Source organism: Lampris incognitus, chromosome 9 (genome assembly GCF_029633865.1).
Source record: "Lampris incognitus isolate fLamInc1 chromosome 9, fLamInc1.hap2, whole genome shotgun sequence".
NCBI classification, from domain to species: Eukaryota; Metazoa; Chordata; class Actinopteri; order Lampriformes; family Lampridae; genus Lampris; species Lampris incognitus.
Genome location: NC_079219.1, coordinates 6,512,749 through 6,522,748, shown reverse-complemented (window position 1 = coordinate 6,522,748; position 10,000 = coordinate 6,512,749).

Below are 10,000 nucleotides of genomic sequence, written 5' to 3'. Positions count from 1 at the left end.
CCTGACAGCAACACTATATTCTCCTCACTGATGTTCTTCCACACAGGAAAACCACCAGTAACGCCACCAGTAGTCACATTATCATACTCGCCCTGTGGCGGTGTGGCTCATGCGGTGGCGGTGTACTAGCTGGAGTGACTTACAGAAGACAGCAACAGGTTTTATTTCTGCCGAGTGTTCCTCACCTTTGTGGCCAGCTATTACTATTATCACTTGTCTTGCCAGGCAAGACGGGAGAGTGGCAGCACATAAGTGGAAAATGTCACGGGGGGGTTTTAGTGAACAGGAAGTGGCAGCGAGGGGGAAGGTTGGGGAATGTGTCTCTGACATGGTGTGTGACGAGGGGCATCGCGTGGACCCCTGCTCATGAATAAGACATGGGGTGTGGAGGGCCGCCAGGGCGCCCGCTGTCCATTTTCCATTTGCACGCTTGGCCCAAACCGTGGAGGACGACTGCCGGGGGAGTGCTGGATGGAGTATGCTCGAGGAATATAGCACAGAGACACTGAGTACACTGAGAAAGACTGACACGTGCAGCTCTGCCATCTGTGTATTGAGGGGTTTGAGGTTCACTACACTAACATAATTAATGACTAGCCTGTGTGATTACACAAGCATGAACAGCATGTCAATTTGATTGTGTTTTTAACGGGGATGCATCTGGTATACTGATGTGTGTGATTCGAGACTACACATCCCACAATGCTCTCCCGTTCTTGCTATTGTTAATGAAAACATTGCAAGGTGCTCTCTTTTCCCCATCACTGTATGCTAAGGATATGCTAATTACCGCCCCATCTACTTTATGGAAGACGACTCGCTGATGAAAACAGCTGCAGGGGACATTTAGAGATGAGCTGCTGCGCCAGAACTTTGGTCATTACTTTCAAAACACATATTTGTCTTGATCATTTCCAAAGTTGGCCAGGAGCTCATAAATTGATGTCTTTCACCAGTCTTCAATAACAGCTAACATCCTAACGGCCACAGCATTTGCAAGTTCAATGTGATTGGGAGCAAAGAAAACTGCATGAAAATCTGAGCGCTGCGATAGCCTTCGGAGGGAATACAAAATACAAACTCCTAATCTGTCTCCAGCGTTTTTACTCAGGCTAGCAGGGATGAAGTGGTTAATGATTTTCACCAAAACGCATCCGACTGATACCCCCACAGGAGGTCATACTCACATCGATCCATCCTCCTCCCTCCTGCCTTTCCTCTCTTCTTCTTTTTATTCTCCTTTTCCACCCAACCAAGGCAGATGAGAATCAATAGAAAATCAAGGAAATGGCTGAAAAAAATAAGTTGCTCGTGAAATGTTCCCAACTGAACTTTCACTTCAAAGGAAACTTCTGAAACGGGGGGAGGAGGAGGACAAACCGGTCGCAAACACTTTGAAGCCCGGGCCTCGTGGATGTGAAGCAGCAAATTGAGGTGAAGAGTCAGAGGGAGGATGCCGGCTGTCAGTGTGGAGGATCGGGCGTCAAAACGCCATCGAGAGATAAATGGAACAAATGCTGTAAGTGCCTCACAGTCAACAGAATCTGACACCTGTATGAAGATGCTAAGGTTTGCTGAACATGACTTCTTCTCAGCTACTATCAAGGGGCACCATCAGACACACCTGAAGGTTTGGCAGGGTGCATTGCAGAGAGGCGGATGTTGGACTTATAGAGCAAAACTGATTGGAAGTGTGCACGGTGTGCTATATCCTTCACAACATTTTGAACCCCCCTCACCCCATTCGCCATCCCACCGCCTTTCTTATAGGATTGCTAAAACGTAAGCAATTCTGAACGCTTGAAAATAGCCTTGAACCTCTTCGCCCACAGGTCTCCCCGAGCTTTCAAAACACCTTTCTCTTGGGAGATGTATATGACAGGAGGCGACCATAAAGTCCACAGGAGCTGTTAACCACTGGTTCCTCTGACCTTGGGGCTCACATTGCCTTTTAGCAGAGTGACAGGGACAGGACTCTACACAAACAAAAATATGCTAGGCCTAACAAATTAGAAGATAAACAAGCTAAACAAAAAACACTGAATGACTGGATGTGTTCTGCGAAGAGCAACAGCAACAATGAGGCTACTTAGCCGCTCAGTTTCACATCAAGGGAGGAGCGGTGGGGTGACTGTGGTTAGTGAAAATATTCAGAATATACTGACATGTACTGAAACATCGTTTACCCAAGGGGTTGTTGTTGTGGAGGGAAGGGTTCTTTGAGAGACATTGTAGGTATTGGATTCTTGTTTATCTTGTTTATCCTTAATTTAGACAATATTGTGTATCAAGGCATGACAATATTAGAATTTCATCCTGATATAGCCAAAGGGTTAGCCAAAGGGATATAGCCAAAGAGTTGAATCAAGTTCAACTGGACAAGTCCAGTTGAACTTGATTCAACTCTTTTGGATAACCATGACCTGGATGAATGAGAACATTCACAGACATCCTGATATAATTCTTTCAAACCCTAAAACATGTTGCGCTAGAAGTTGGTCCACCCAAGGATCAGATCCCCCGGCACAAACAGAGCAATATAGTGTAGCTGTTAAGTGCCAGTAGGACTGCAATGACTTGTACATTGGGAAAACCAAACAGACACTGGCCAAGAGGATGGCACAACACAGGAGAGCCACCACATCAGGCCAGGACTCCACAGTACACCATCTACAGACCAGGACTCCACAGTCTACACCATCTACAGGCCAGACTCCACAGTCTACACCATCTACAGACCAGTGGCCACTCTGTCAAGGATGAGGATGTGCACATCTTTGATAGGGAGGAACGCTGGTTTGAACAGGGAGTCAAAGAGACCATCTATGTGAAGAGGGAACGACCATCCCTGAACCGGGGGGGGGGGGGGCTAAGAGTACACCTTACAATGCTGTGAATAGTACACATGATCAATGGTCACACCCATATTCAGATATGAAACTGGTCACTGGTTTCGGTCGTTAGCCTCTGTATTGTTTATAAGGGTGGGGTACCTGCAGTCACTGTATTGTTTATGAGGGTGGGGACACCTGCAGTCCCTATTGTTTATAAGGGTGGGACACCTGCAGTCACTGTATTGTTTATGAGGGTGGGACACCTGCAGTCACTGTATTGTTTATGAGGGTGGGGTACCTGCAGTCACTGTATTGTTTATAAGGGTGGGACACCTGCAGTCACTGTATTGTTTATAAGGGTGGGGACACCTGCAGTCACTGTATTGTTTATGAGGGTGGGGACACCTGCAGTCAGGTGAGGCTGAAGAGGACACTGAACGTATCTGTCAGTAAACGTTGTGTCCAGATGAACTGATTCAACCTTGTTTGCTTTTCTTACCTGGATTACTGAGCATGCATCAAGACATCTCGATACAATAGTTTTGAATGACTGCCTAGCCCTTCTGGATAAACCTCCATGGAAACAACACCGACCAACCGCAAACCCCTCGCCGTCTAAACCTGTAAAAAGCAAATATTACTCAATGCACATACAGATTACTACTGCTAAATAAAATGCCCTAACTCAAACCCTGAGCTGGTGATTCAATGAATAACAAACAGGGCACCCATTAGTAAAAGACTGTCTGGCTCCAGGACAACAGGAGAAGACATGTGATTCGATGACAGCGGCAGCCATTAGCAAGCGTTGGACGTTTGCTACGCTACAGACACACATGTAATAGGAACACACAACACCGCTGCTGCGTCCTCGACAAGAGGATTCGGTTTAATGAGAACTGGGTGTTGGAGTGAGAGGGGCCTTAATTAAAATAGAGAGGGGAAGAAAAAAAAAATCTTCAGGAACTGGAAGAACCTTCCTCTGCGGCGCACCGAGGCTGGATAAAGGAAATCTAGTAATGCTGTGGGGAAACCAAAGAAAAAGAGAGAAAGAGATGGGGAGAGAGGCTCAGGTGGAAACTGTGAACAAATTTGGGAAATAGAAACAGCTTTTGGGATGGGGTGTGGGGGTGTGGAGGGGTAGAAGAGGTAGAAGTATAAGACAATCAAGAGCCGGGGCCCTGCAGGAGGTAGGACTTCAGCACAGCGGGTAATTAAAGGCGATGGAAGACGAGTCTGTGAGGATGGGAATGTGCCGGAAGAAGGGAGTGGACAGATACAGAGCGAGTGAGTGAGGAGAAGGAGGAAGCGCACAGGTGGAGGTTGTGGGTGGGGAGGTGGGGGGATACAGTGCTGGCGATGTGGTGTGTGGTAATTGGTTGGCAGGCAGTTGGGCTGAAATCATCTCTGAGCTGTGTGGTTGGTTGTTTGGTGTGTGTGTGTGTGTGTGTGTGAGGGAGGGAGAGAATCGATCATCAGATTTGTTCATCCCCATGGAAAGACTGCAGGCAGGACAGAGTACCAAGGGTCAGATGAATTGGGCTTGTATGAGCTGCATCAAGGGAGAACAAAGGTAAACAGGGAGCCAAAAGAAAGAAAGAGAAAGAAAGCGGGGAAAACGTGGTAGAGAGTGTGGTTGAAACAGAAATAAAAAAAAACAAGCCAAAGCAATACAGCGAGGAAGAGAAACACTGACTCATGGGGGGATTAGGTGTCAGATGCAGGGGAGGAAAAAATACGAAATACTCAATTAAAAAGCCTGATCGGGGACACCATGGAGACTTGGAGACGGCCAAAGAACTCCATGTCAGCTAGTACGAGTTCAACCACTGACTTGGACCATTTCAGTACAGGACATCTTGCAGTTCAGGTTAGTAAGGCATGTAATGTGTATACACACACACACACACACACACACACACACACACACACACACACACACACACACACACACACACACACACACACACACACACACAGAGCACTGTATGTTTGAATCCTACTCAGTCATCAATCATAGTCCCCAGCTTGTGAAAATGACTGCACACGCTCATCTAAAAGCATATAAAAGCGTATAGGCTGTAGCTTGTATTTTCCCCATATCTACTACTACTGCTACTACTTTTGGCTGCTCCCGTTAGGGGTCGCCACAGCGGATCATCCGTGTCCATCTCTTCCTGTCCTCTGCATTTTCCTCTGTCACACCAGCCACCTACATTTGATGCATTTTCCCCATATCCTGACAAGAAAGCTTCCCTTCAGTCAGGAAAATAAAATGGGGCTCTATAAAGACCTGCAGTTGAGCATGGCACACAGCAAAACTCTAGACCAACTGTCTGATTGACATTACACCTACCTATGAAAACATATAATACAGTTGTGAACAATACTGATAGTCAATAGCCACAAGTATTAAAAAGGTGGCAGTCTTTACTTTTATACTACTACTACTACTACTACTTAATACTTTCAGCTGCTCCCATTAGGGGGCGCCACAGCAGATCATCCGTTTCCATCTCTTCCTGTCCTCTGCATCTACCTCTGACACCAGCCACCTGCATGTCTTCCCTCACCACATCCATAAACCTCCTCTTTGGCCTTCCTCTTCTCCTCTTCCCTGGCAGCTCCATATTCAGCATCCTTCTCCCAGTATACCCAGCATCTCTCCTCCACACATGTCCAAACCATCTCAATCTTGTCTCTCTTGCTTTGTCTCCAAACCGTGTCCTACTGATTGTAATGTTCTTATTGTATAAGAAATGAGACTTTGTTCAGTTTGTTGTAACTCGCAAGCCAAGCGAGCTCTTTATTTCCTGCCATCTAAGCCTCCCTCTTCTCTCTCGATTACCCAGGGGTACTATAGCTCACGAACCACAACGACACCTACAGGTCGATGATATATATATATACAGCTGAGCTATAGACATCATTACATGATTATTTTCTATTCTTACTTCACTGATTGCTAGATTCGCTAGTTTTCTGTCTCAAACAACTCGTGTTAGTGGGCAGCCTTTCATTGCTAGTCTGTTTAGTAGCAACGAGTTTAGCCTAATTTAGCAGTTAGCTTTATTGCATTTGCAGCAGAAGCAGCCTTGTTAAAATGATGGGGTGTGGTGACTGTTCCACAGTTACAGACAGACTGCCTCTACTAGATAGACGTGTCCACAAGTTAGAGCAGTTTCTTTCGGCTAGTATTATGTTCAATGTGATGGGCACTCCAGAGTCCAGAACCTGACAGCAGACCTGCTATTGTTAGCACTAGCTCAGCTTCATCAGCAGATGCAGCAGATGCTCCTGCAGATCCTGTCTTACCAAATTTATATCTATACAATGAGTCAGATAGTCCCTGTTATTACAGTTTTTGAAACTATCTCTCTTGATACTTTGACTGAGCTCATGTCAGCTTCTAAGCCAACTACTTACCTACTTGACCCTTTACCAGCAAAACTTTTTAAAGACCTCTGGCTTTTTCTGGGACCTAAAATGCTAGACATTGTTAATTTATCACTTACTACTGGTACTGCTCCAAGCCGTTTTAGCTGTTAAAGACAGCCATTTTAAGACAGCTGTAAATCTCTAAATAAGAAACCACAACTCGATCCAGGGCCTCTTAATTAGTATTGACCAGTCTCTAATCTTGCATTCTTTTCTTAAGTACTAGAGAGAGTTGTACATCAAGAATTTGCTACCCATACAGAAGAAAACAATATATATGAACCTTTTCAATCAGTTTTCAGGGCGTGTCACTCCACTGAAACTGTTTTGACCGGCGTGGTGAATGATCTTCTTCTTGCTATGGACTCTTGACTCCACCTCTGTGCTTCTACTACTGGACCTCAGTGCAGCCTTTGACACCACCGATCATTGTATACAATTATAATAAAGTGCAATTTTGGTGTCTCTGGCCTAGCTCTCTCTTGGCTTAAGTCCTACTTATCTGGAAGAACACAGTCTGCTATAATAATATTACATCACTTTGATCAAGTTATTGAAATAATATTACATCAACTGTGTCTGCTATAATAATACAGCAACATTCTCTGATGTTAAATATGGTGTACCTCAGGGGTCGTTTCTTGGACCTCTACTTTTTGCTCTTTATATTTCACCTCTTAGCCAAATTATAAGCAGTCATGGAATAAAGTTCCATTGCTATACGAATGATACTCAGCTGTATGTGGCTATAAAGGCTGATGATCATACTCAAATGACCAATTTAGAGGCCTGCTTGGCTGCTGTGAAAAATTGACTGTCACTACATTTTCTGCTTGAAATTCGGATAAAACTGAGACGCTGGTCATTGGCCCTGCTGGACACAGACACCAATTTGATGAAGTAACTAACACTCGACCACTCTGTGATTTCACAAAGTGTGGAAACCAAAAATCTTGATGTTACGTTTGATCTCAGCCTTTCCTTTGATAAACACATTAAAGAAATCACCAAGACTGCCCTTTTTCACTTACATAACATAGCTAAAATGTGGTCTTTCCTGTCCATGACAGATGCAGAGACTCTTAATACAATCATTTGTTTCATCCAGACTTGATTACTGTACTGTTCTGTTTCAGGTCTGCCACGTGCTAGTACTAAAAGTCTTCAGATGGTTCAAAATGCTGCTGCTAGAATACTAACAAACTAGAAAATTTGACCATATTACACCAATTTCTGCCTGCCTTCACTGGCTTTCTATCCATGTTCGATCAGTCTTCAAGGTGCTTCTGCTGATTTATAAAATCCTAAATGGGTTTGCCCCATCGTACTTGTCTGATCTCCTTGAACCATATAGTCCATCTTGAGCGCTCCACTCTCAAAATCCAGGACTCCTGTGTGTACCCAAAATTAAAAAGAAGTCAGCTGGCGGCAGGTTCTTTTCTTATCGGGCCCAATTCTTATGGAATAAGCTGCCTCCAGCCATCAGAAAATTAGAGTCTGTTGAGTCATTTAAATCCAAACTTAAAGCTCATCTTTTTGCCTTAACCTACAATTAGTTGCCTTTAAATTGAGTACTTCACGACCTGTACTGCATGGTGGGTGAGTTTCTGTCTCAGTGAATTTACCAAGTACTGTTCTGCCAACGAGATTGTCTACCGAGTATAGATTATTGATTATTGCAATTTTTCTCTTCTCTCTGAATGATGTCTTCTGCTGTCTCTTCTCCCCTGTATGTGAATGGTGTGATGTGAGTCTCTGCCATGTGCACGTGTTGTCTGTCCTCCTGCCAGGTCTCCATGGTGATGGTGGTTGCCACCTGGACTATGCTTGGTATCCTCCTCATCACATTCTTTATACATCTTATAAATCCATATAATTTTGTTATCCCGTTTCAATGTTGTAGCCTCTCTCTCTCCAATGTGTGACTAGTGTCTTTTCTTGTCTCTTCTCCAGTGTGTGGGTCCAAGGACAGGATGTTGTACTGTTGTCAAGCCCACTGAGGCAAAATTGTAAATTGACTTGATTTGACTTGACTTGTATGTGAATGGTGTGATATGGGTTTCCCTTGTGTTCATGTGTGGTCTGGCCTTCTGTCAGATCTACATGGTGATGGTGGTCACGTGGCTCAGGTCCTAAGCTCCAGTGGCATTTGGACAATGCTTGGTGTCCTCCTCCTCATATTCTTCATATAGCTTATAATTCCATCGTGATTCTGTTACCCTCTTTCAGTGTCGTATTCTGTAAATTGTGTATTATTCTGTAAACACAACCTCCATTGCACATCTGTCCGTCTTGGAAGAGAGACCCTCCTCTGCTGCTCTCCCTGAGGTTTCCTATTTTTTCTCCCTGTTAAAGGATTTTAGGGAGTTCCTTATCAGATTCAAGGGTCTAAGGACAGGATGTTGTGTTGCTGTAAATGATACTAGGCTATACAAATAAAACTGCCTTGACTTGTATGCATATAAACATGCAAATCCACGGACGGAGGAAACAAATGGGGGGGGGGAGATACTGTGAGTAACATGTTGTTAAACACTGAATTCAAATTTCAAAAATTGTGTATTGTGGGCAGTGGCGTTTCTGTCCATTCTGACACCCCCCCCCCCAAAAAAAGCACCATCTTCAGGAGAAATAACACTGTAATTGTACTACTATAAACACGAAATAAATAAGTGCAACAGCAGGTGTGCAACAAAAAATGTAAGCAAAAAAGGCAACTCAACATATTGTGTGCAGTTATAAAATAAATGATCAAAAAACAATAAAATAAATAAATAACAAAAACAAAATATTTACTAATGTGCAATCAAATATTTAACAACAGGTGCAGCTCTCTCATCAGCTCACCCACAACAAATAAGTATTAATGTGTGTTTGTTCACTTTAGTTTTATAATCATTAAAAATACATATAGATTGAGTTGCCTGCAGAATATATATATTTCATGTATTTCTGAGGAGCAGGTGGGGGTTGGGCGGTGCCCTGGGGGCTGCCTGGGCTGCCTGTGCCTAGAAACGCCGCTGGCTGTGGGATTTCTCATGGATGTGTAAATCACAGCCATTCTGAAATAGAGTCTGCAAAGTGTGAGTCACACGAAGAGAGAGCAAAACAGAGGGACAAAGGAAGAGAGAGAGAGAGAACGAGAGAGAGAGCACGAGACCAAGAAAAGGAAGGGTATGATGATGACAATCAGCTCAAGGAAAAGGAAACAAGAATAGTGAAAGGGAGAGAGAGAGAGAGAGAGAGAGAGAGAGAGAGAGAGAGAGAGAGAGAGAGAGAGAGAGAGAGAGAGAGAGAGAGAGAGAGCAACAGCACAAGTGTAAGCCGAGGAGCACAGGAGCCGTGGAAGAGAAGAGAGAGACAGGAGAAAGAGAGAGAGGAGAGAGAGAAAGAGAGAGACACAGGAGAAAGAGAGGAGGGAGAGAGAGAGAGAGAGAGAGAGAGAGAGAGAGAGAGAGAGAGAGAGGAGAGAGAGAAAGAGAGAGACACAGGAGAAAGAGAGGAGGGAGAGAGAGAGAGAGAGAGAGAGAGAGAGAGAGAGAGAGAGAGAGAGAGAGAGAGAGAGAGAGAGAGAGAGAGAGGAGAGAGAGAAAGAGAGAGACACAGGAGAAAGAGAGGAGGGAGAGAGAGAGAGAGAGAGAGAGAGAGAGAGAGAGAGAGAGAGAGAGAGAGGAGAAGCAGCTCAGATGTTTGTCGCAGTCACACTGTGAACTCTCTAGAGGGGGAGT